Consider the following 23,447-nt stretch of genomic DNA (forward strand, 5'->3'; position numbering starts at 1 on the left):
CACTACCACTGCCCCCAGGTCCCTGTTGTTGTTGGGGTGGTGGGTTAACCTGGGTGCCCTGTAGTGGTGGACACACCGCTGATTGATGTGTCCTGGAGACAGAGGCATGGGCACGCAGGGTGGGTGCTGTGCTGGTGTTCCCAGAGGGGGGTAGGTCTGCTGTGGCCTGTGGCTGTCTGAGGGGAATCGACTGTCCTGAGGTCACCGATGGGCCGGGCTGGTCATCTGGGTCCAGGGAGACAGAGCTGCTGTCATCACTGTGGGCCTCTTCTGGGGGTGGAATGGACATTTCTGGACCCTCCTGGGCGGTGTTGTGGCGTTCGGGTCCTGCAGGGGTATAAGAGTATGGTTATTGCTTCTGTGTGTGCCACAGCGTGCAATGGGTGGGTGCCCGTGTACCCCAGTGCTGGCATTCCCTTGTGGGGGCTGTTGTGACGGTGGTTTGGGGGGGGGAATGTGCAGTGGGCATGCTTAGGTGATGGGTGTCCATGGTTTGTGGTCGCATGCAGGGCTTGGTGTTGGGATGGGTGGGTTGTGATGGTGAGACATTAGCAAGGAGGATGTGTGATGGGGTGGGGGGGAGGGCGGGGGTATGATTTGGCATGCCGGTGGGTGGGGGGGGGATGAAGTAGTTGAGATTCGACTTACCAGTGTCCACTCCTCCGCCTACTCCTGCGAGGCCCTCAGGATGCAGGATCGCCAAGACCTGTTCCTCCCATGTTGTAAATTCTGGGGGTTGAGGTGGGGGTTCGCTGCCAGTCCGCTGCACCGCGATGTTGTTCCTTGATACCATGGAACGCACCTTCCCCCGTAGGTCGTTCCACCGCTTCCTGATGTCGTCCCGATTTCGTGGATGCTGTCCCACAGCGTTGACCCTGTCCACTATTCTTTGCCATAGCTCCATCTTCCTGGCAATGGTGGTGTGCTGCACCTGTGCCCCGAAGAGCTGGGGCTCTACCCGAACTATTTCCTCCACCATGACCCTGAGTTCAGCGTCTGAAAACCTGGGGTGTCTTTGGGGTCCCATGGGGTGGTGTGGATGAGGTGTGGGGTGGCGTTTGTGGTGATGAGTGTGGTGCGTGTGGTGGTGTGTGGTGTTTTGTGCGTGGATGTTGTGTGGGTGATGGTGTTGTGTGCTTCTGTGTTGTGGGATTGTCTATACTGTGCTCTCTCTCTGGCCTTCGTCAATAATTTTGGGTCGTAGGGGTTTGTGGGCGATGTGGGTGTGTGTTTTATATTGTGTTGGGTGTGTGGGAGTGGTGTTAGTATGTGTATCAGGTGTGTGTGTTTCAAAATGACCTATGTGGCAGTGTTTTGGAGCTGTGTGTGTATTTTGACCGCGGCGGTGTGTACCGCCAATGGAATACCGCGGTTGAAAGACCGCCGCGTGGATTCGTGGGTCGGAATGGAATGGGCGTATTTCTGTTGGCGTGACGGTGGAGGTTTGGTCATCGCCAGTTTTTCGCTGCCCGTTGGTGTGGCGGACTTTTGTTGATGCCGGGTTTTTGGCGGTTTGCCTGTTACGGGTCAGAATGACCGTGGCGGTTTCCCGCGGCAGCGGCGGTGTTATGGCGGTCTTCTGACCGGCGGTAAGCGCCTTTTACCGCCGAGGTCAGAATGACCACCTTAATCTTTGAACATTCTTATCTTTTCTTGTGTATGCTGTATTTTTGATGTTTTGGTCTTGTTTTACTCAGATAAATATCGACTATTGTTCTAAACTGGTGTGGAGTACTTTTGTGGTGTTTTCACTGTGTTACTGTGTGTGTGTACTAATACTTTACACATTGCCTCTGAGATAAGCCTAGATGCTCGCACCAAGCTACCAAGGGGGTGAGCAGGGGTTATTTTAGCTGTGTGACTTCCATACCCTGATTAGAGTGAGGGTCTCTACATGGACAGGGTGCATACCACTACCAACTAAAGACTCAATTCTAACAATGAACATACACATAAAGGGATCAAATTAAAAAAGGTATTTTAGGTCACAGGTTTCTGACTGAAAATCCTACCTTTACACCTCCCAGGAATTCACAAAGAAATTACTGTTGGACTTAATGAATTTACTACTGCAGATTACAAATCTGCAGTTGTAGATCTCACTTAAGGAGTGAGACGTTGGCACTCAAAGACATGGTTAGCCTTCTAAGTTGTGGAACAAATTCTGATCCAAACCCTTCCCACCCTGGAAGTGGTCAGAAATGTATGCTAGCCAAGGGCCTTATAACTCCCATTCCACCATGGGAAGCAGAACAGAACGCCCACAGATTTGTTGGGGATTAATGGGGAGACCTTCCTCCACAGGGAAAATGTTTTCCCCAATAACAAAATAGGAAAACAATGTGCGTTTTCACAGGTAGCTGCATTATCTCTAAGTAGAATTCTGCACTATGTTTAATTCTGCATAGCATGAACAGAACACCTGGAAATCGTCAAATGACATCACCAGCGGTACACCTGGAAACCTGGCACAGATTTCCTTGGCAAAATTGGTCAATTCCTGAAACAGAAAAAATATGTTTGGCAGAGACCTGAATCTCGGGCTGTACTTTTAAGTTTTTATTGGGGAGTCGTGCCCTAAGTGTCTGGAAACGATTATAAGGATGGTCATGTAAATCAACTCACCTTTAATGGCACAAATATTATAACACATAAGATGCTGTACACATAAGAAGAAAGGTAAACAACTAAAGGATATAGGAGTTTTCCCACAACAAAGAGATACTCTAAAGGGAATGTACATCACATGACTTTTTCTCCTCGAAGGAAGAGAGCTGTAACCATATGCAAGTCTGCACCGTATTTATGTGACAAAACTGAGGTGACACATTCTCGGGAGAAACATGCTACCGGACTTAAACTTCAGTTGCAGTGGTAGGAAGACCAGATGCCACACCCCTGATGCTAAACACAGAAGGAGAGATTTTCATCCTTTCAAAGGAGATGGTGTCCAGTGAGAGGGTCATGAGGAAGTTTGGGATCATTTAAGTCCTGTCGAAGGTGTAACCAACTTCCTCTGCTAAGGAATGGATAGAAGTGAAATGGATAAAGAAGCATTTTACTCCAGAGTCTGCATTGTTGGAGGCTAATTCGACACTAGCATAGAATCAAATTAAGATAGAGGGATATGTGAATGAGGATTTGTATGTATGAGTTTCTTTCTTCCCGCCTTTCTCCTTCTGCACAAAGAACAATAAAACGTGAGTTCCTTTTTTATTCATTTACTTTACTCATTCCTTGGCACGTAATAATAACATCTAGATATGATTATGTATTCTGCATTCCAGTACTGTGTACATTGTCAGATGTATTGCAGTTCGTTTCTTGTTGAATATGTTATTCTGCTGACGGTCAGGCACATGAAGCAGTTCGCTGCCATATTGATCAGGACTAGCCAAGAACAACAAAGTCAAGGGAAAACCGTTCAGAACACTGCAAAATGTTTATGTCTTTTAATCCCCACCACATGAATAAATACATCTGACAAACTGCAGAGTACCTCACCATGACCTTTCCTGAACTTTCTAATTAAAGTTCAATTGTAACCCCAGTGTTTAGAAGTAAAAACTGTTCTTGCCAATGTTTTAAAATAACGCCACTGCTACCAACTGGCCAGTTTGAAAAAAAGTGAAATGCGGTTAGAAGTGGTATTTCCAAGTTGTGAAGATGTTATTTTTCAAGGACTTCATTTTAAATTGCAATTCTTTTGACTGCATCACGTTTTATACTGTAGTTGTTTGAAAAGAGTTTGATTAGCCTGTAAATGTGTCATGTTTGAACTCTCTTTTCAAATAGGCTGAATGTGCATTAGTATGGGCACATTATGCAGCAACATAAAAGATCCAGGTTTTATGTTTTTTTCTGTATGCACAGGTGATTAGCAGATAAAAGTATATTCTGGGCCAGAAAGATGGAGCTAGGACAGAAAAGTCAGGGGCTTACACCGTGTACGCAAAAGCTGAAATTTAGGATGAGTGAGATATAGTGATCTGAACTTGCACGGTGCACATGAGAATTTTACCCTAAAGAAATATCTCACTGATGATGGCTTCATCAATGCTCAATCATTTCTGACTATGTCTGAAAACAAGTGTTCAAAAAAAGAGGAGGCAGGGACATCAACGCAGCAATGTTGTGAGATGCAAGAAATACATTTGAGGGCAGCTTGAATCCACTGTTCTCCACTATCTTCAAACTTTTATGGGCATGTGACCCTATCCTAGTAACAAAATGTCAGTTTCAAGAGGTCTTTACAGCCAGGTACGACCATTTCCATTATATGCTGAGAGATGGATGGAAATGAAAAGGTGAGAAAAGTTGGCAGCAACTTCTTCCTCTGTAATTTGTATTAGACATATTGTAGCGTTTTTCGTTGTTTGTTTAATCTCACGTCTAGGTTTAAGGATAGGCAGAGCCGTTTATAGAGCACATTTCTTTGTAGTGGAAACATATCGAACACGAGACTTTCAAAGAAGGGTGGCCTAACCTTTTTCCAACAAAACTGTGGTCAATTAGAAGTAGAGGGAGAAGTGAACTTGTGAAGTGCTTAACTATCGCATGGACTGTGGTGGGGTTGTAGGCTAATTGGCATAGTCTAGAGGTGTAGTTGGGGTGAGTATTTTAGCAGCTTTGACAATCTTATATTTTTTTTTTAGTTTGCATTGCATCTCAAATGTAATGTGCTGCTTGAGATGGGAAATATAGCATCAAATGTTCGTAAACAAATCTAAAGAAGAAACAGATTATAGCAATAGAGGACAGAAAAAACACAACACAACAAAACAAAACAAAAACTCACCCCAAGGCAACTAAACAGTACATTACAAGAGCACAACAAAATAAAATTAAATTAAACCACACCACCAGCGAAAAATCACAGCATATCAAAGCAACTACATCACAGCAGCATACAATTACAAACACATTAATGCAAACAAAAAGAACAAACTGTGACACAGCAATTGCACAAGCACAATACCACTAATTAACAATTGTAAGCAATTCTTCACAGTAGCAACACAACAGCACAATCACAACTCCATCTATTGCAACCCATCAGCACAATACAATAGTTTAGAACCTTTGTTGTTGTATTCCGTTTTTAGGGTCGAGCCTGCGTCACATGCGCTTGTGCATGTGTATCGCTTGCGAAACGCTTAAGTAGTTAGAAAAGGGCTCGAAGCCCCGTCCATGTCACGTCAGTGTCTTTCGTTGGTTCGTGGGCTTGCCTTTTAAAATCTGCTTGCTTTCATTAGTGGAAGGCATGCATACGTCATGCCTTTTCCGGTGATTAGCCCTCCTTGAGAGCAGCGATGAAGTACTGAAAACATACAGGCTTGCTGTTTTCCGTCCGGTTTGTGGACTAATTTGTATCTTTTTTCGCAGCGCGATCTCGCTTGACCGAAGTCGAGCGCTTTGCATGACATCGACCCTGTTACACAGTTAATTGCACTTTTGCTGGTTACGTAGATAATTGCACTTTTACCGATAGGTTTCACTATGAGTGAACTGTCCATTTAATGTGGCAAGAAAAATCTGGTTGGGAGTTTACAAATGCTAATAGCTCTAACTCGGAGAAATGCGAGACCCGTTGCATTGCAAATGCTTGTTTGTGTGGTGTTGCATTTTGCTGCATTGGGGACTGGGTATGTTAAGTTGTATTACTGTTGTTTCAATCCTCTTGTGATATGCAGTTGTTTAGTGGTGTTGTGATATTGTGGCAATGTGTTACTTTTCTATGTTGGTTCTGTATCTTATACACAGTCTGTTTATGCATGCAGAACACTCTTGTCACACCGTGCCACCACGTCAAACCTGCTTTCAAGCTAGTCTCAAAATGTGCTTATTTATTTGTTTATTTAACATACTATATAGTGTGTAGGAGGCCAGCATATGCATCAGATCACTTTACAGAGGCAACACAGGTTTGGCAAAAAAGATGGATATGAGAAAAACATATTACACAAATTATAAAAATACAAAAGTGTAAGAAAGAACTACAAGTATCTAATTTAAACCATTTTTATATAAGTTAAATTAATTAGGATGAAAATAAAATAAGAGAGAGAATGAGATAATATGTTTATCAGAAATAGTTACATGTCGAGGTAGTTGTCTAGTTGACTTAGCTGTCTGGAATATAATTTTGCTTTTAGCCGGATCATCGTAGAAACAAGCATTGGTAATGAAAATAGGTTTCGATTTTCAATGGCTAAATCGGTCCTTTTTGCTTTCTCAATGCTTTTGATATTGCTATTTTGCATCAGCAACAATGAAAACAATATTGGCACATAGTAATGACATATAAATGCATATGCATCACTGCACATGCAAAAGAATATGTCACAATCTGAGGTATATTTTATTCACTTTTAATGTACGGTTCCAAGATGAAGGATATCAATATTTTAATTAAAAAACAATATGGGTGAAAGTGGCGGCCAGTTACCAAATTGCAGCTGCCGGAGCCTCCAAAAAAGGAAATACAAACGATTTTAGTTTAGTTCAATTTTGTATTGTACCTGGAATTAATATGTAGTGGTAAATCCAAGATGTCTCGGCTTTAAAAAAAAAACTGAGCTGTTGGATTTCCCAATGCTTTTATGGTACATGTAATGTAAATTGCATTAAGGTGACTGGGTGAGTTCTCGTTGTGGTAGGGTGTTCATACGTCATGCCTTTTCCGGTGGTTAGCCCTCCTTGAGCGCAGCGATGAAGTACTGAAAACATACAGGCTCACTATTTTCCGTCCGGTTTGTGGACTAATTTTTATCTTTTTTCGCAGCGCGATCTCGCTTGACAGAAGTCGAGCGCTTTGCATGACATCGACCCTGTTACATAGTTAATTGCACTTTTGCTGGTTACGTAGATAATTGCACTTTTACCGATAGGTTTCACTATGAGTGAACTGTCCATTTAATGTGGCAAGAAAAATCTGGTTGGGAGTTTACAAATGCTAATAGCTCTAACTCGGAGAAATGCGAGACCCGTTGCATTGCAAATGCTTGTTTGTGTGGTGTTGCATTTTGCTACATTGGGGACTGGGTATGTTAAGTTGTATCACTGTTGTTTCAATCCTCTTATGATATGCAGTTGTATAGTGGTGTTGTGATGGTGTGGCAATGTGTTGCTTTTCTATGTTGGTTCTGTATCTTATATGCAGACTGTTTATGCATGCAGAACACTCTTGTCACACCGTACCACCGCGTCAAACCTGCTTTCAAGCTAGTCTCAAAATGTGCTTATTTATTTGTTTATTTAACATACTATATAGTGTGTAGGAGGCCAGTATATGCATCAGATCACTTTACAGAGCCAACACAGGTTTGGCAAAAAAGATGGATATGAGAAAAACATATTACACAAATTATAAAAATACAATAGTGTAAGAAAGAACTAAAAGTATCTAATTTAAACCATTTTTATATAAGTTAAATTAATGAGGATGAAAATAAAATAAGAGAGAGAGAGAATGAGATAATATGTTTATCAGAAATAGTTACATGTCGAGGTAGTTGTCTAGTTGACTTAGCTGTCTGGAATATAATTTTGCTTTTAGCAGGATCATCGTAGAAACAAGCATTGGTAAAGAAAATAGGTTTCGATTTTCAATGGCTAAATCGGTCCTTTTTGCTTTCTCAATGCTTTTGATATTGCTATTTTGCATAAGCAACAATGAAAACAATATTGGCACATAGTAATGACATATAAATGCATATGCATCACTACACATGCAAAAGAATATGTCACAATCTGAGGTATATTTTATTCACTTTTAATGTACGGTTCCAAGATGAAGGATATCAATATTTTAATTAAAAAACAATATGGGTGAAAGTGGCGGCCAGTTACCAAATTGCAGCTGCCGGAGCCTCCAAAAAAGGAAATACAAACGATTTTAGTTTAGTTCAATTTTGTATTGTACCTGGAATTAATATGTAGTGGTAAATCCAAGATGTCTCGGCTTTAAAAAAAAACTGAGCTATTGGATTTCCCAATGCTTTTATGGTACATGTAAGGTAAATTGCATTAAGGTGACAGGGTGAGTTCTCGCTGTGGAAGGGTGTTCATAATGGGGCAAGATTTTGAGCTTGGGAGCTGAGGCTGAAAGCAGTGTAAGTCATAGGACCATATCATGTGTGGCAATTACATGCTCTTCCAATGCTTGGTCTCTCTCCAGTGCACACGTGGTAATGGTAACTTCCGTATGATAATTGTAATTACTAATTGAATTATTTATAAAAAAAAAAATGTTTCTTATTTAACCAAACTGCTAAGAAGAACTCTCAAAGTCAATATGTCTGGCTTGCTTTAGGCATATGTTTGTTATTATGTGATATGCCTGGGTGCAATGGCAGAAAACTCACAAAGACACCCAAATGCTGGTAAGGCAGTATGCTGTGTAATGCACTAGATTGTAGTTCACATGTTTCAAGCCACACCCTTAATTACTTAGTCCATGTATCTTTTAGAGACCCCTTACTCCTCTCCAACTTTGTTATCCCACTGAAATTACTGTGGTCCATAATAGGCTTTTGGTAAACAGACAGCTTAAAGCTATCTTAATGGAAAGACCTAAAAATTGCGATGCTGTAAAACGGTGATGTTCCTGGAGTCAAATCTAAAACTTGTGGCGTAGGAAGAAGGAGCAACCTCTTTGCTTCACTGCAGCACTCACTGTGCAGCACCTCTGGGAGGACAGGAGCACAGCTGGTGTTATGTGTCAGAAGGGGAAGCACTTCCGCTAGACATGAATTTCTTGGCATGGTCCATCACCAACCCTTTTTGCATTCACTTCTCCTGTTTTGCTGGATATGTCTTTCTTGGCTTTAGGACTACAAAAACCAGTACTTAAGGGCTTGTGCTCTCTATTTAAACATGGTAAAAATGCCTTATACCCAACTGTCACATTTAATTTGCTTATAATATCCTAGTAAAGTGGTACTACGGGTTCCCAGGGCCTGTAAATTAAATGCTACTAGTGGACCTGCAGCACTTATTGCGCCACCCACTTAAGTAGCTTCAAACATATCTGAAGTCTGTCATTGCAAACTGCGTGTGCAGTTTTAAACTGCCATTTTAACCTAGCCAAATTAACCTGTTGTCAGGCCTAAAACTTCCTTTTTATTATATATGTCACTTCAAGGGTAGGCCTTAAACAGCCTGTAGGACTGGGTGCATTGTATCTAAAAAGTAGAATATGTAATTTTAAGTTTTGCATGCCATGGTAGTAAAAAACTCCTATTTTCGTTTGACACTACTGCAAGGCCTACCTCTCCCATAGGGTAAGAGTAGGTTACCCTGATACATTTACTGAGTGATAACTTTTATGTGGGTGCAAGTACGAATATTATTTTTGATGTCTGAGAAACTATAATTTAAAACCCTCTTTAATGGTAAAGTCGGATTTTCATCACAATTCTGTAAATACCACTTTTAGAAAACTTTAATTGAACAAACAATACCAAAACTGATAGCATAAACTTTTAGAAAGCTGGCATTTTCTTGTTCTCACCATTTGGTGCCTGCAGTCTGATCCTGGGTCACATGATTAGATGTAGTTGTCAGTTGGCCTTTGTCTATTCCTCCCAGACAGTACCACAGTGGAGAGACTGGGGTCTGGGCTATCCTGGCTTGATGGGTGGGTGGAGCTGTCGCCTACCACACTTGCACTTCAAAGGCACTGGCCCAACTCACACACAAAGGACTTAACACTAGCTTTGTTGTGCCCCCAGACAGACTGGGACCAGGGCACTAGGTATAGAAATAGGTCCCTCAGACCCAATCTTCTGTACATACCTGGACCTGGAAGAGCTACAGAATAAGGACTGTCCAGCACACCTGCTGCACTAGATTTTTCTGGACCTGCAAGATGACCTGCCTGAGGCCTCCCCCACTGCCTGAAAAGGAAAACTAGACCTGCACTCTTTAACCCAGGCATCTCCCTGCTCCTCACAGCCTCCCCCATCGCAAACAGAACTCTTTGCGCTGACATGTAACATTTTCAGCAGGACTAACCTTGTCCCTGTATCTGGTCGGTGCTCCATCATGGATGGGCTGAACTTGTGTCAACCAGCCTTGCATGACCAGATAACCACGAGTGTGCTTCTTGCATGGCCAGACAAATATTTCTGGTATTTACTGATTTGTTTGTCATTTTCGTGTCAAATGATTTGCTACATTTTACTCTATTCTTCTAAATTGGTGTGGGATTTTTCTTGTGTTGTGTTTTCACTTTATAGCTGTGTATGTGCTGCATAAATACTTTACGCATTGTCTTTAAGCTAAGCCTGACTAATTTTGTGCCATAGGTTAATTTAGTTACTTTTGTGGTTCACCTTGAACGACGATTGTGTTGGTTGCTTCAGAAGGCCTCACATCCCACTCTACCAACAACCCAATTGCTCACAACTTCAGTGAAAGAAAGCCAAGGGCCACACCCCCACTTTTACATCTCAGGCTGTGATTAGTGGCCCCAGGGAACTTGGTGCCACTCAAACTTTTATAAAAAGAACACTGGTGAAGTTGATCCTGTGGTGAATCTATTTTTATTCCCTACTGGGCAGAGGAGTTAACTTAGCCTTCGGCTTGTAGGACTGTTGCCTCCGTCACCTAGTGATCATTCACCCACTTAGCATGCTCTGTTTTATTCTCTGTATTTTATTATTTCTCTTAGCATTTTGCAGCTGCCTACATGTTTATTTGAAATGTTTTGCTTTTGTTTATCAGTGCCATTCTGAGAAGGCATCATTATCAGAGATGTATGTAGGTAGTGTCATCATGTCCCTTTCTCACTAACCTATGACAGGAACATAATGCACATTTGTTTGGGATTGTTCATGTAATTGCCGACAAAAGTCTGCCACATTATCAGTTGTTTAGAAACATACCTGCGTTAGGGATCCTACATGATCAGTATAAATACACCTCACTTGGACAAGGTCATTAGAGGAGTTCCTTCCAAATGCCCTCTATGCTGCACGTCACCTTGATGCAGAATTCAGCCTTTGTGTCACCACCGAGTATGACCTAGAGACCTCAATCCAAGGTAACGAGGGCTGGGCGGCGCTTTTCCTGGGCATGGTACTGGCAGATTAGGGTGTATCACATCTTGCTCTCGTTAGGGTAGATATTAGGTTTTCTTGGTTAGGAAGTTTATATCTCATGTTTATTGTAAGAGGGTGGGGGTTTTCATATTCACAACTCTCATCTTCACAATTCTTTTATTATTGTTCCTTATGCTCATCATTGCAGCACCAGCATTTTATCATAGATTGCAGTCTTTTCAATAAATATATTGAAAACGCTCCTGCATCTCCTTCATTGCCTATGTGTGTATGAGGCTTATTGCTAATGAGAGAAAAGGGTAACTTCCATTCCACCACAACTCCCTTGAGAAGTCGCAATCCAGAATCCATGTGTAAGGCTACCAGAAGTCACCTTTACTGTCTGAGTTGTGGTGAGGTACTGCTTGTGATCCAGGAGGGTTGGGCCGACAGTTGCGATTTGTTGTAGGAGTGACCCAGTCGCCTACAAACAAAAGTGCTGTCTCCTCTAAAGCACCAATCTTGCTAGGGAGCTTAAGTCCAACTACGATAATCCAAAATTCATGCATGTCATTTTGCTCCATGCCAGAAGATACAAATATCCTCAGCTTCTTTGGGAGTCATCATATTTTTGGAACATGCCTACAAAATGAGGTAAGCATTTTTTTCTTTTAATTCTGAGATGGATTAGGAAATAGAAAGTAGAGCCACAAGCACTTTTATTTTAATTTTTTTTTAAAGGATGGAGTGAGATGGGGTGGGAAGCGATCAGGGTGTGGGCTGGTGAAAAAGCAACACAGAGGACACACTGGGGGAACATGGCACTGGTGAGAAAATGTGGACCTCAGCAGGGGTGAGAGAAGGACACAGGAGAGAAGGTATTCTACAGGGGCAAAAGCACAACACGCACAGAGGGTGGTCAAAGGGTGGGAGAAAGCAAATGGCAATGAAGAGGAGGCAGGAAAAAAACAAACTATAATGGAGGATGGGGAGGATAAGCAGTACTCAGCAGAGAAAGCATTGCAAAGCACTGGTGGTGGGCAAAGAAGCAGACCAGGAAGACAGCAGTAGAAAATAAGCGCACTCCCAGAGTACTGTACAAAAAAGAAAAAAGAAGTTCCCAAAAAGCAAGCCAATCAGAGGGGTGGTAAACAGGCGATCCTCAATGGGAGGGACAAAGAGAAGATGGAAGGTAAAACCAAATAAAAGCAGTAAACAGAAAACAAGCAAGTGGGTGTGACAAAAAACAAAGCTAATGCTGGGAAATGGGTGGAATGCATCCTAGGTAAGCTTTCGGAAGGTCCCAAATATGTCTTTGCAATCAGACAGCTGAGCTGTCTGGTATTCTTTGACATAACAAACATTGAGAAAATCAATATGTCACAGCTTAAGGACCTATTGGCTTTGCTAATGCTAACAAAGCATCCACACCTACAAAATGGTTGCAGCAGCAGTGTCCACAACATCATATCTATTTTTCTATTTACAGATCTGAGTTTTGTAAACAAAAGTTTAACTAAAAAGCGGGTTGTGGAAGTGTTGAAGAAATGTGAAGGGCAAGGAGAAGCACATGGATGAGAAAGAGCAATATAGAACAATATGGGTGAGGTGGGGGTGACAGAAGCACATGGGCGGAACAGTAAATTGATTCTCTAGATTCTATCAGCACATCTTCATAAAGGCTGGTTTAGAGTGTGTTTGTCAAAAGCATTATTTCCTGTATAAGAGTGCCCTGCTGTGGAGATCGACCATATAGTTTTTAAATTTTTATGTCAGGTGTTTAATTTGAGCTGGCCGTTTCTGGTGCAAAGCACCAGCACTTATTTTGGAGGGTCAGCACTTAGTTTTCTGCATCAGGCATTTTCTGCTAGCAATAGACATACGTGAAAGACAGAGAAAGAGAAAAGTGAAAAAGGGAGAAAGCTGGAAGAATGAACTAAAGGGGCAGGGAGCGGCTGTAAATTAACAAAAGAAGCCTGAGTTGGTTTTTAAGTTTACGTGGCCTCAGTATTCAGTGCTCGCACATTTAATTGCAGCAGTTGCGTGTTTCAGAGGAAAGCTTTGGGCACTGGCACATTTTTATTTACAAATTAATCAATGGGTGGCGGTCAGAGGATCACCACACTTGTGTTGATGGTAGGACTGCCACACTCCGCGTGGTCTGACTGCCCAATTACAACCCTGGTGGGCAGACCAACAAGGGGGCCGCCGTCCCAGCTGGGAAAATGGTTTCCAATGGCATGACTGTGGTCAGAGTTTTACTCAGCCAGGGCGGTGCACCAGCCTTTCCATAGCGGTTTCACCAAGATGGAAAGGCTGGCAGTGAGGGTGTGCTGGGGGACTCATGGGGCCCCTGCACTGCCCATACCCATGACATGGGCAGTGCAGGGGTCCCCCCTGCTCAGCACCCTCGGAATGCACACTGTCTGCATTGCAGACTGTGTGCATTCCGAGGGTGCTTGTTGGCACCTGTGTTGCGAGATAGAGGCTCCCTTATGGGAGCCAAGTGCTATGTGCTAGCACTGTTTCTGCTGGTCTATTGTCGGAAATGCTCTGATGCGATGTTTCCGCCAGTCAAGCTTTCAGGAACATTGCAATAAGGTAGGGGAGACGCCATGGCGGTGGCGTCCTCCCGGGATTTTGGTGGTCCTGCGACGGGTAGTTGTCAAAATGACGATCATCATGCACATTACACATGCCAATATATTGATAATTGATGCATGGGTCAGTTATTTGCATTTAAAATCGTTACTGTCATTTGAAGATTCCACAAGTGAACTGGGCTTTGAAAATTGCAAAATGTTGAGGGTTATAGAATTATTTTCATTATTATTATTATTGAACTTTCAAAGAATTAAATCACAGAAGATAGAATATTGTGCATACTAAATATGAAGATTATTTCAGGGCAGTGTGTTTGAGCTGTTCAGAGCGCTTGCGAACAGTTTCAATCATATTGCACTCTGTGCTTTAATTTGCTCTCACATCACTCTGAGAAAGTTTAAACTGTCAGTTCACTGGATATTCTATGTTTTCTGCTTTGCATGTTTGGTGTACGTTACAAAACAGAGGACTATAGCCAAAACAACCACATCATTGATGTTTGCCAAGTTGTATAATGAAACACAAATTAATGAAAATTTTAAATAGTAGAGCCCATACGGTTGATGGGGCTTCATGTGAGCTGAGATACTGATGAATGATAGGCCAGCAGCTGAACATAAGAAGGTCACCAGAAGAAGTACAACCACTAATAATGCAAAAAGTAATTGAATATAAAGAGCCCACCCACTAGCTTCCATATGTTGCAGTTGCACTTCGGAAGCTGTATAAAATAGAATATTCAGCATAGTAGGTGTTAAGGGAGAAACAGCAAAGTAATACTATTGATGTAGTGAAAAGTAATTGTCATTAATGACTTTAAACACAGCTCAGTGAAACCTTCTATACATTGATTAAGACATGGATTTCTACATACACAATAAACATTTTGAAACCTTCATCCACAAACTGGTCATTGGAAGAGACATTTCCCTATTATAATATGACAATAGTTCATTGAAAAAACTAACAAGGGTTATGACAGCAATAGAACAGTAGGTAACATTTGCTCCTTAATCCTGTTAATCATTAGCTGCAATTCTTAACAACCTAGACAAGGGGAAACTCTAAAAATTAGCATACCCATTTAGCATGTGCTGGGACAAACACGTGAGCAAAAAGGCAAAAAAACATAAAAAGGATAAAAGGAATTTGGAAAAAGAAAATATAGGGTGACAGGTTATTCACTAAGGTAGGCAAAAAATAAAATAAAAAGGGAAGGCGTAGCATTTCAGAAACTCGGTCAAGAGTCTTCTTCTTTGAGTCGGGGGGAAATCTTTTTAAGTCTCAGAAAGGCATTTAAAAGGGGCAAAAGGTAGAGAGAATATTACCTCTCAGAGTCCAAGGGGTTCAGCAAGTGGTTAAGATTGGAAACATCTGCTCAGAGGGGCCAGGAAAAAACTCTGATGCAAATCCATTTTGGGTAATTGCTTATCAAAGTTTATGGAGCATGATGATTCATCCATCCAACACTCCACATGAAGCAAAAGGTAGTAATGTCCAATGACAAACAGTCAAGCAATTCATACTGCAACATCAGTGACAATTCTCTTCTATGCAAATGTGAAATATTTGTATTCACATTTATTCCACAGTTCCTGAATCTACAGTTCACAAGGTTTAGCTCATAAACCTCATATGTATAACACAATGGAATATCTATTTCCATGCTAGTTTTCTCATGAGAACGATATCTGTAAAAAAGCTCATGTTAACAAGAATAACTAAACATTTTCTACACAGTCAAGAAGCAGGGCTTTGCAGGCCTCACTTAGACTAATGCAAATGAATTAGGACCTGCACTTTTATTTATGCATTTAATATACATTTAACCATAGAAACCCTAAATGCATTATAAACAAGCCACCAAACATATTCAGTTTACAATAAATTCAAAACGAAAATACTCTGTTAACCGTTTCTTGTAACTATAGGGTGGTACTACAATCTCTACCTCTGCATGCTACTTTCAAAACATTTACCACATGAAATCTAATATTGTTTTAATGCGGACTGTTAGGTTTCATCATAAATTATAACATAAAGGTAAAAAAATTATTTAAACATAAACTTAAAATGCTGAACCACATGGATTTCAACTAGTGGCCTAGAGTGAATGCATGTTAATGTGGTTTTTGAGTGCACCACTTTACAACTAAACTATTAGTACTTTGGTTAACATAATGCATAGATTTTCACACATAGATGATCACTATGAAATGTGGGAGAGTACTAAAACTTCTGCTACACCAATATCAATAGACTTGATAAATAAATTTAACTGATCAAACCAGACTGGCCTTAAATGAATGTATGGTTGCTATAATCAAATAATTGGCCAGATAAGTAGAGCATGAGAAGATGACCACCACCATTGAGACAGTCCTTCTCTTTAAGCAACATACATAACACACTACCCCCAAGCATGGAGAACTGGCATGTTGGATGTATAGCCGTCACTCCCACACATCCAGTAAAGATAGCTGAAGTACAACGATCTATTTAATACAAATTGCCAGGAAATTACTCACACATCTACTTCGATCATCAAGAGGAGGTCACCACAACTCTTGTGATGTTTAGATTGTTGTACTGTACAATGTTTACAAAGGCTCAATAAAGAAGCATTGTATAAATTCTGGAATAAGTCACCCAGGAAATTATTATGGCTGATGAAATTCAAGCATGTTATAGAGGCCTTAAAACTATTTGATTCAAGTAGAATACAAGACTAAATACTAAATCGTGTGCAACATGCAGTGAGACCTTAGAGATAATTGTTCTGGCTATTTCTAGTACACACATAGCCCTGCACTCCCACTTAAACTGCCCTTTACAGTAAGTGAAGCACTGAAGTTAGGTCCTCATTAGTCAAAGATCTTAACTCTTAAATCCACTCACCGAGCCACTAAGTACATACAAAATTCTTTCAATCTGAGAAAGGTTCTGCACACTGCATTGTTTTAACAAAACGTTGGATCTTTATGACAGACAGTGCGGCTACCTCCTCATACTGTGGGGGATTACTTTCTCACACAGAGGTACTTGGTACATGACATATGACAGGCACATTACACCTGTGTACCAACCAGGTGCACCTATTGGTTCAATAAATCACAAGATACTTAACTGGAATCCATAATCAGTCTCTCTTAGCCTCTGCCAACAGTATCCCTCCCACAACACGCTGTCCTTATAATTTGGAAGGTATCACAAACTACAGTAACAGGGCAGTCTTCTGCACTTTTCCTCAGTCAAAGTGGGCTGAAGGAGAAGTTATAGAATTGGGCTCTAGAACTCACTATATGACAAAAGTCTCTTCTACATGTGCTTCTACATCTGTCTGAGTTTTCATCTGTCTCTTTTCTTTTTTAACCTCCTTTCCTTCCTGTGTTTGCTTGAGCCCTCAGTGGATGTCTGTAATTGGAATTAATTTCCTCTTTTTTGGATGACGCTTTTGATGTGCTCCTTGAACCCTTAGTATAAAATATTACTCATCATGCCATCCCATCCATTTCATGCACCATTCATTCAGAAAACAATATGAATGTTCAATATGAATGATGCACCACTTTTCTTGCGCCCCTCTATCAGCACGTAAAGACACCATAGTTGTGCCACATATACATTACAGTGCACCATGGCGGTCATTAGCACAGTAGCATCAAAAATGTTGGCGCCACTGCAGCCTTTTGCTATACTAGCATCAAAAATGTTGACGCTAGCGCTGCAAAGCACAGGGAGACCAATTGCATGTAATGGATGTGTGTCATTTTAACGCCTGCTCTGAGCAGGTGTAAAAAGGACTGAAAAAATGATGCAGTGAAATGTTGTAAATTTTAATACACCAGTTTTTCGGGCCTCCCAATGCCGGAACCCCCCCCCTTCCATACATTATGCCTAGTGCAGGCATAATGTGGCGCAAGGGTTTACAAAGTGGCGCAATGCATGCTTTATGCCACTTTGTAAATATGATGCAGGGAAATTACCTCATTAACACCACATTATCGTATAAAAAAAATTATGCTAGTGTGGCACAAGGAGGCGCAAGGTGCTTGCAAATATGCCCCTCTGTGTCATCAGCAATCTTGCCAGCATTCCCCAATAGTATTCCATTGAGCTGACCGAACCCTCAATCATTTGTTGACATCATTTGAGACATACTGATATGAATTAATGGCCAATGTAACCTAAGTATGTCTGGATACGTTTTTACTCCACTACATCCCTGTAAATATATAAACACCACATTTCCCAATAAGTATTTCATTGTAGCTCTTTTCCATGCCACAATACCAGTAACAGAATATCAATCAATCCGTATTTGTATAGTGTGGCTTACAAAACATTTTGTTAGACGCACGTTTACAGTCATTTAATTTATCTTTTCATTTCTATAAAACAGTTTTGTCCATTTCATGCTGGGTCATTTTTGGCACATTGTGGGCCACTGCCTACACCAATCAAATTCAAAATTCAGTGTGTTCCTCCTGTGAGAGTCTGCATTACATTGTCTTGGGATACACCACACCCTTGCCGACAAGATAGTCAAAAGTTGTTAGCAGTAGAAAAACTCCTCAAGAGGACTTTCCTAAACAAGATCACAAGAAAATTGTGACTTCTCCTTGCAAAAAGTTAGAGTTATAGAGCATGTCTACTGAATGCCCTGTGCTAAACCCAAAGAAGCAGCTTATGAAATGTCTGTTGAAGGGCAGCTTCTCTGGTCGAGGTGTTGTGAATTTTTGCCAGTCCAGATTTTTAGTCATTGTCAGTTGCAACTATTCTAGAAAGCCTGAAATCAAAGCATCTGGGTTGTATGACAGATACAGATTTGCCAAGATCTGCAATCGGCACTCAATGGCGATAAGTTTGGTACATTTTCACGTAGAGCAGATTCTCCATTAAAGGCTACAGGAGTGCACCACTGAATTCCTTATTGCATGTTACCCAAAGGTTTGTAATTGTTATTATTATAATAATTAGATATTTGTAGAGCGCACAGCTACCCGGAGGCCTCCCAGCGCTAAGGCAGGACCATTGAACAGATAAAGCTGACAGGCTATAAAGGAAAAAGAAAGGTCTTGAGCTATTTATGAAAATGAAGTTCTGAGTTTTCTGATCGAAGCTCCAGTAGTAAAGAATTCCATAGGTGACCAGCCTTGAAGGCAAATGACCTGCCTCCCCATCTTACTTTATTAAACCGAAGTGTATTGATCAAAGAAGCAGAGGAAGATCTGAGTGATCTCTGGGGGTTGTAAGGACTTATAATATGCCTGAGAAAGGCCAGACCCCTATTTTGGAGTGCACGATGCACCTAGCAGTCGGGTTTAAAGTTAATGCGCTGTTGAAGGGAGGGCCAGTGAAGGGAACACAGAGCAGATTTAGCCGAGTGGTGTCTCGGGGTACCCGTTAGAAGGCGGGCAGCAGCATTTTGCACCACCTGTAGTTTCTTTAGCACATAAGAAGGAGTACTGAAGAAAGAACAAAACATTCCCATAGTCTAGGCAAGACGGAATCAGGGCCTGGACAATGAGCCTTTCAGCTACAAAGGGAAGGAATGTGAAAATCTTCCTACAGGTCCTCAGTAAGTAAAAGCAAGTAGCCGCCAATTTCTTCGAGTGGCATTCCATTGTGAGGCGAGAGTCCAGCCAAAGACCTATACTCTTTATATTATCTTTGGGCACGGGAAGGTCATTTATTCTAGCTGAGACTAAGGCAGGGGGCTTCAATCATGAAAAACTTCCTACCAACATTTCCTCATTTAACTTGAGTTTGCTGTTCGCCATCCATTTAGCGACATCGGATAGGCATGAAGAGAGAGTTGCAAAATCTGAGCCAGTCCCAGAAGAAAAAGAAAAAAACAATTGAGTGTCATCGGCATAAGACACAAGAGACAATCCATGGGGTTCCACAATCTTTGCCAGGGGTGCCATATAAATATTGAACAGCGTAGGGCTTAATGAAGAACCCTGTGGAACCCTACACGTCAGCAAGAAGGTATCAGAATAATAGGATTGATCCAGGACTTGAAAAGTTCTTTGACTCAGATATGAGGAAAGCCAATTGAGGCAGGTACTTTAAATTTCCATTTGAGAGGCTCTGCGGAGAAGGACTTTATGATCTATTGTGTCAAAAGCGGCGCTTAGATCTAATAAATGATTGCTGCATATCCGTCAGCATCCGCACGTCGTGTAGTGTCTTCAGTGACAGCCAACAAGGCTGTTTCAGTGCTGTGGAGCAGTCTGAATCCCATTTGGGTATTATGTAGAAGATTATGTTCCTCTAGAAAACCTGAGACCTGAGAGTTGATCTGTTTCTCGATTATTTTGGATGCAATGGGAAGAAGAACAATTAGTCTATAGTTAGATAATGAAGCTGTGTCAAGATGTTTTTTTGTTTGTTTTTTTAATAGAGGCTTAACTACTGCATGTTTCTATTGTTGTGGGACATGCCCATGTAACAACGAGTCATTCAAAATGTTCATTAGCACCGGTGATATAACTTTGGATCCTAGAACTAAGATAGAAGGGGGGGGGAAGGGTCCAGAGGAGATCCGGATTCTATGGAGCCCAGATACTTATCTTCTAGATCTTTAGTCAGAGGCTGGAAACCTGAGAGTGAGGCTTGAGGGGGCTGATCGTCAGGATGAAGGACAAACTCATCCTCACTGCAGGGATTACTAGGAACAGTTGCTTGGATGTCAGAAATTTTCTTTTAAAAAAAAAACAGGCTAAGTCATTACTATGTGCCCGAGAGCCCTCTACTATGTTCTTGACCGGAGGAAGCTTAGTCATTTCCGCAAAGATAGAGAATATCTCTCTAGGAGAGTGTGAGGATCGTTTGATCCTGGAGGTATAATGGGAGGCTTGTGCCTCCTTAATTTCTGAATGGAAAGACCAAATCATATTTCTATAATCTCTTTTGAAACCAGGATTGTATGATTTTCTCCACTTTCTCTCCATCTGCTTACATTCTTTTTTTTAAGTCCAGCAGATGGGGAGTAAACCAAGGTGACTTATTTTTCTGAAAGGTCTTAACCATAGTTTTAGTGGGTAGAATAATATCTAGGGATTCCAGAATCCATTTGTCAAAACCCTCAGCTCTATAGTGTTGAGGAAGAGTGGAGGAGGCAAACTGATTGGTTAATGTGTCCATCCAGTCGTCCTTCTTCAGATTTGACTACTGACGTCCCATTAATTTTGCACAAGGCCGATGATTTACAGGAGGTTGGGTGAGGAGAGTAAAAACAATTAAAAAAAAGGGTCCTACCAAACCAGAGGAAGAGGAGCCTGGGCTAGTAGTTTAGGGAGATCACTAAACACTAGATCGATTGTATGACCATGAAGGTGGGTGGGGCCGGATATCAGTTGTGTTAAATCCGAGGCTGCTAAATCTGCGAGTAAGGTTTTGGCAGGAGCATTGTGAGGTTCTTCTACCTGAATATTAAAATCCCCTAAAATGGTACACTTTGAAGATTCACAAGCAAACTCTGCTGCACAATTAGGCAAAGCCTGCAAAAACCTACCATGGGGGCCAGGAGGACAGTAAATTAAAATACCAGAAAAAGTGAAGGTGGCATCTATTGTCAAAAAGAAGGCCAGGCTTTCACAGTCTGGGATACAGAGGGGGTGGAAACAACAGTGAATAGAATTCTTGTAAATTATTCCAATCCCTCCTCCTCTTCTCTGAGGTCTATCTAGGTGCTGTAGTGTAGGAAAGTACCATCTTCCTTGGCATTTTTACCTGTATATCAGTTTGTTTTTGCCTATCTCACTGGGACCCTACTGGTCAGGACCCTAGTGCTCATAGTATATCGCCTAATGTGTGTGTCTGTGTAGTGCTTAACTATGTCACTGAGGGGGTGCTAATCAGAACCTCAGTGCTTATGCTCTCTCTTCTTTTAAATTTGTCACTGTAGGCTAGTGACTTAATTTACCAATTTCAATCAGCACACTGGACCCCCCTTATTAGTCCCTAGTACATGGTACCTAGGTACCCAGGGCATTGGAGTTCCAGGAGATCCATATGGGCTGCAGCATTTCTTTTGGCACCCATAGGGAGCTCAGATAAACCCTTGCACATGCCTGCCATTGCAGCCTGCGTAAAATAATGCACACGTTATTTCACAGCCATTTTCACTGCACTTAAGTAACTTATAAGTCACCTATATATCTAACCTTCATTTACTGAAGGCTAGGTGAAAAGGTACTGTGTGTGAGGGCACCCTTGCACTAGCAAAGGTGCCCCCACATAGTTCAGGGCCTTTTCCCTGGACTTTGTGAGTGCGGGGATGCCATTACATGCATGCACTACTTATAGGTCAATTTAAATACCTATATGTAGCTTGACAATGGTAACTCCGAATATGGCAATGTAACATGCCTAAGATCATGGAATTGTCCCCCCATTCCAAATCTGGTTTGCTAATTCCATGCATCCTGGGGGCTCCACCATGGACCCCCAGTACTGCCAAACCAGCTCTATGAGGCTTGCACGGCAGCTACAGCTGCTGCCACCTCACAGACAAGGTTCTGCCTTCCTGGGGTCTGGGCAGCCCAGTCCCAGGAAGGCAGAACAAAGCATTTCCTCGAGAGCAGGGTGTTACACCCTCCCCCTCTGGAAATAGGTGTTACAGACTGGGGAGGGGTAGCTCCCGCAGCCTCTGGAAATGCTTTGAAGGGTGCAAATTGTGCCTTCCTTGCATAAGCCAGTCTACACAGTTTCAGGAACCCCTTGTCCCCTGTTCTGGTGCGAAACTGGACAAAGGAAAGGGGAGTAACCACTCCCCTGTCCATCACCACCTTAGGGGTGGTGCCCAGAGCTCCTCCAGTGTGCCCCAGACTTCAGCCATCTTGCTTTGCAAGGTGTGGGGGCACTCTGGAGGGCTCTGAGTAGCCAGTGCCAGCAGGTGACGTCAGAGACCCCTCCTAATAGGTCCATACCTGATAAGGTAGCCAATCCCCCTCTCAGGGCTATTTAGGGTCTCTCCTGTGGGTTCTCTTCAGATTCTGCTTGCAAGTTTCCTTCAGGAATCCTCTGCAACTACTCTGTCATCCTCTGACCTCGAATCAACCTCAGCCTGCTCCAGGAACCGCTGTAACAGCACAAAGTATCCACAAGGGATATTTTTCCTCTGCAACTTCAGCTCCAGCCAGCCACTGCAACAGTTTCCATGGTGTACACGCTCGGAGGACTCCCTGTCTTCATCCTGCACCAGAAGGACCGAAGAAATCTCCTGTGGAGTGACAGAGTCACTCCCCTGCTCCAGCAGGCACCTTCCAAGATGATGACCGGTGCCCTTTGGGTCCTCTCACAGCGACAAGCTTGCTCCTAAGAACTCAGAGGGTGGACATCATCAACATAGACTGTCCTGAGGTCCTGCTGATGCAATTTGGAGGAGGTAAGACCTTGCCTTCCCAGAGAGCGACAGTACCCATGTGAACTGTGTTTTTTTCACCTCCTGAGGCCTCTGTGCACTATTTGCAAATTCCTTCATGCACAGCCTGGCCCAGGTCCCTAGCACTCCATCCTGCAACGCACAACTCGCTGAGTTGTTCTCCGGCGGCGTGGGACCTTCCTTTGTTGTACTGTATCAACCGCGTTTTGCACCTCCTTTGTCCCCCTGTCCTGGGACTCCTGTGCTGGCTGGCATCCTGAAGGCTCTCTAAAGTTCTGAGAGCTCCCTCTTCCTCCTCACACAGAGTTGAGGCCCCCAGGTCCCACCTGGGTCCATCCAGTGGCATTTTGCTGCAAAACGCACTTTTGTCGTAACAAAGGCTTGTTGGTGACTTTCAATACGAA

General features: G+C 42.3%; 1 protein-coding gene across 1 annotated transcript in view; it reads right to left on the reverse strand.

Annotated features, from left to right (window-relative positions):
• The window catches only part of LOC138262031 (histone deacetylase 9-like), a 1,178,236-nt gene that overhangs the window by 309,485 nt on the left and 845,304 nt on the right, over positions 1 to 23,447 (reverse strand). The window lies entirely within an intron of this gene.

Source organism: Pleurodeles waltl, chromosome 10, assembly GCF_031143425.1.
Source record: "Pleurodeles waltl isolate 20211129_DDA chromosome 10, aPleWal1.hap1.20221129, whole genome shotgun sequence".
NCBI lineage: Eukaryota > Metazoa > Chordata > Amphibia > Caudata > Salamandridae > Pleurodeles > Pleurodeles waltl.